Here is a 4,671-nt window from a genome sequence, read left to right on the forward strand (position 1 = left end):
CAAATATGGTCAGTCGCACCGAAGGCACCATCAGTGACCTAATACCCTTCGCTTTCTTCCTGGAGCGTGCCGTGCGACGAGTGACAGATGAGGCTGTAGACCAGCGTGACGAGGAGCTGGAAGCGCGCGATTTCTGGTCGGAATCACCAGAACGAACCCAGGCACCTGCTGCAACGCAGGGAGAGGTGCCAGAAGTGGAGTCAGAGGAGGAAGGTGGCTTTGTGGAGGAGGAGGACCAACAGGAGCAGGCTTCCCAGGGGGCTAGTGGTGACCTTTTGGGGACCCCTGGTCTTGTACGTGGCTGGGGGGAGGAGACCGTGGATGATGCAGTCCTTGATAATGAGGAAGCGGAGATGGATAGCTCTGCATCCAACCTTGTGAGAATGGGGTCTTTCATGCTGTCATGCCTGTTGAAGGACCCCCGTATCAAGAGGCTTAAGGAGAAGGACCTGTACTGGGTCGCAACGCTACTAGACCCTCGGTACAAGCATAAAGTGTCAGAAATGTTACCAACATACCACAAGTCCGAAAAGATGCGGCATTTACAAACCAGCCTGCAAAACATGTTGTACAATGCTTTTAAGGGTGATGTCACTTCAGGAACTCATCAACATTCCAGGGGCAGAGGTGCCAGTAATCCTGCCACGAGCGCACCTGCAAGGACAAAGCCCTTTGGCCAGTCTGTAACGTCAGACATGCAAATGTTTTTCTGTCCAAGGCAGCGCCACAACCCTTCTGGATCCACCCTCAAAGAACGCCTCGACCGGCAGGTAGCGGACTACCTGGCATTAACTGCAGATATCGACACTCTGAGGAGCGATGAACCCCTGGACTACTGGGTGTGCAGGCTTGATCTGTGGCCAGAGCTGTCACAATTTGCCATGAACCTCTTGTCTTGCCCAGCCTCAAGTGTGCTCTCAGAAAGGACCTTCAGTGCAGCAGGAGGGATTGTAACTGAGAAGAGAACTCGCCTAGGTCACAAAAGTGTCGATTACCTGACCTTTATTAAAATGAATGAGGGGTGGATCTCGGAGGGTTACTGCACGCCGGAAGACTTGTTCTGACTTCTATGCAGCTGTCCTTCTCTTCAAGCCTCATGACTCCACACACAGCTGTCCTTTAGCGTCCTCCTCCTCCCTCCGCCACCGTTACAAACTAGGGTGCAAACCCTACTGGTTTAATTTTTTCTGGCCTCTGTGCTTCAGTGGCTGCAACCAAAAAAACTGGGCAAACAATGTCTACAAGGTCAACGTATGGCAAAAAATGACTATTTTCAGCATTTATATGGCATATTTTTTCTGGCAACTGTGCTTCAGTGGCTGCGACCAAAAAAATGCATATTTTCTGCATTTATATGGCATAATTTTTCTGGCCTCTGTGCTTCAGTGGCTGCAACCAAAAAATTTATATTTTCAGCATTTATATGGCATAATTTTTCTGGCCTCTGTGCTTCAGTGGCTGCAACCAAAAAAATTTATATTTTCAGCATTTATATGGCATAATTTTTCTGGCAACTGTGCTTCAGTGGCTGCGACCAAAAAAATGACTATTTTCAGCATTTATATGGCATATTTTTTCTGGCCTCTGTGCTTCAGTGGCTGCGGCCAAAAAAACTGGGCAAACAATGCCTACAAGGTCAACGACGTTGACCTTGTAGGCATTGTTTGCCCAGTTTTTTTGGCTGCAGCCACTGAAGCACAGAGGCCAGAAAAAATATGCCATATAAATGCTGAAAATAGTCATTTTTTGCCATACGTTGACTCAACGTATATGGCAAAAAATTACTATTTTCAGCATTTATATGGCATATTTTTTCTGGCAACTGTGCTTCAGTGGCTGCGACCAAAAAAACTGGGCAAACAATGCCTACAAGGTCAACGTATGGCAAAAAATGACTATTTTCAGCATTTATATGGCATATTTTTTCTGGCAACTGTGCTTCAGTGGCTGCAACCAAAAAAACTGGGCAAACAATGTCTACAAGGTCAACGTATGGCGAAAAATTACTATTTTCAGCATTTATATGGCATATTTTTTCTGGCAACTGTGCTTCAGTGGCTGCGTCCAAAAAAACTGGGCAAACAATGCCTACAAGGTCAACGTATGGCAGTTGTTTAAAGAGAACAGTAGATTACTAGCCAGCAAAGCTACCTAAGCTAAAATGTCCCTCAAATCCCTGCAGACTTCTGTCCCTCCAATACAGAGCAGTATCAAGCAGATTACTAGCCAGCAAATTTACTATCATCTGTCCCTGAAATCACTAACAGCTCTCCCCCTACACTATCTCTTCCAAGCACACACAGGCAGATTTTTCAGATACATTTTTGCCCTTGATCCCCCTCTGGCATGCCACTGTCCAGGTCGTTGCACCCTTTAAACAACTTTAAAATCATTTTTCTGGCCAGAAATTTTTTTTTTAGATGTTAAAGTTCGCCTTCCCATTGAAGTCTATGGGGTTCGCGAACCGTTCGCGAACCGCTCGCATTTTTGAGCAAGTTCGCGAATATGTTCGCGAACTTTTTTTCCGACGTTCGCTACATCCCTACCTACAGGGACACCTCAGTATCAGGACATTTTTTTGAGGCAAAACGCCATGTGAGTCAATTAAAATGGAAAGTCTTGGAGGTGGTAAATAGACCCCCAAGAGGAGGAGATTGGGGGAAATTATTGCTCCAAAGAGAAGCACGGTGGATAGGGAAACTAGAATGTTTCAAATGTTTCTTGTAACTTTCCGTCTTTGCAACTCTCTGCTTATATATATTCCAAATGCTGGGTGCCAGACTGTAAACTTTTACAAATATCTCCATCGTTGACGGCACCCTGACGAAGATTCCTGTGCGGAATTGAAACATTGGTCCACCAATAAACCATTCAAAGACTTAGGGGCCGATTCATGAAGCTCGACTGAAGGATTCGAATTAAAAAAACTTCGAATTTCGAAGTATTTTTTGGGTACTTCGACCATCGAATTGGTTAAATTCGATCGAATTCGAACGATTCGAACGATTCGAAGTAAAAATCGTTCGACTATTCGACCATTCGATAATCGAAGTACTGTCTCTTTAAAAAATACTTCGACCACCTACTTCGGTAGATAAAACCTACCGAAGTCAATGTTAGCCTATGGGGAAGGTCCCCATAGGCTTGCCTGTGATTTTTTGATCGAAGGATTTTCCTTCGATCGTTGGATTAAAATCCTTTGAATCGTTCGATTCGAAGGATTTAATTGTTCGATCGATCGCAGGATTTGCGCAAAATCGTTCGACTTCGATATTCGAAGTCGAACGATTTTAGTTCCCAGTCGAATATCGAGGGTTAATTAACCCTCGATATTCGACTCTTGATGAATCGGCCCCTTAATGTTAGTGCCGTCAATAATGGATATATACTGTATATATATATATATATATATATATATATATATATATATATATATATATATATATATAATTTCTGTAAGACCGATCAAATTCTGACATTTTTCTTCTTTTTCTCACTCCTGCCGTGCAAGTAAGTTAATTAATCAAATAAGTATTGTTACAGGAGCTACACTTACATTGAGCTTGTGCTATATAATAATATTCTCAGCTAATATTATTGCTGTTGGTATCTACATGGTTCTCGTTCATCCTTTTAAGTAGGCTTTCTATTTGCAGTACTTATGATGTGTATCATGTTACCAGGGTTAGGCGGAATGGCAATGGATATGGACTCTAAAAGACTCTAAAGACATTTTTGCACTTTTGCACAACAATGAATGTTCACAATGGACACTATGGATGAACTATGAATGGACATTAGTATATCTGACCTGATGTGTATATTGTAATTTCTCTCTACTTTATATTTGCTATTACCCATTTTTCACTTATAATAAGGTAATTGGGAGAGGTTCCTGGAATGGAGGAGGAGGGTATTTAATCCCACAATCCTTTGCACGCTGCACACTTGAGAAAACGATCTGAAACGAAACATTAAAGGGCGAAGTGGCTAATGCTGGCGAAAATTCGCCAGCGTGACGTCATTTCGGCACTTTGCCAATTTACTAATGGTAGCTGGCGTAATTTCGCTTGTGTAATTTTACCAAGGAGATAGACTCTGGTGCAACTTCGCACTCTAATGCCAGGCGAATTTTCGGTCTGGAAAAAGAGCGTTACTATGCAAATTCACTAAGTTTTTTTACTGACCGTTACCCCTATCGCCAGACTTACCTTCGCCACCTCAGACCAAGTGCAATGGAGTAGATAGGAGTTCCTCAAAAAAAAGTTGAACATTTTTCTAAGTCCCAAAAAACGCTGGCGTCTTTTCCTTTTTATAGGGTGATAGGCTGAAAATGATCGTACATTTTTTTTTTGGGTACCCTAATTCCCCCCTACATTTGCTAACATGTGGCACCTAAACTATACAGTGGGCACATGTGTAGGGCATTATAACAACTTTATATAATTTTATTAAGGTTCCCTGGCCTTGTGTAGTGTAATGTATTTGCTGCAGCATATACGCCCATTGTACTTTAACTACACGCCGTATGCTAATTAGCCAAAGCTAGCGTAACTCCTGAGCGTAATTTCTCCAGCGTTCGGTACCCTGTGCGCAACTTCGGATTTTCGTGAATTGGCGTTGTCAAGGCGAATTTACGCCTGACGAAGTGTTGCGATGTGCGCAAAGCCA

This window comes from Xenopus laevis, chromosome 1S (assembly GCF_017654675.1).
Source record: "Xenopus laevis strain J_2021 chromosome 1S, Xenopus_laevis_v10.1, whole genome shotgun sequence".
In the NCBI taxonomy this organism is placed as follows: Eukaryota; Metazoa; Chordata; class Amphibia; order Anura; family Pipidae; genus Xenopus; species Xenopus laevis.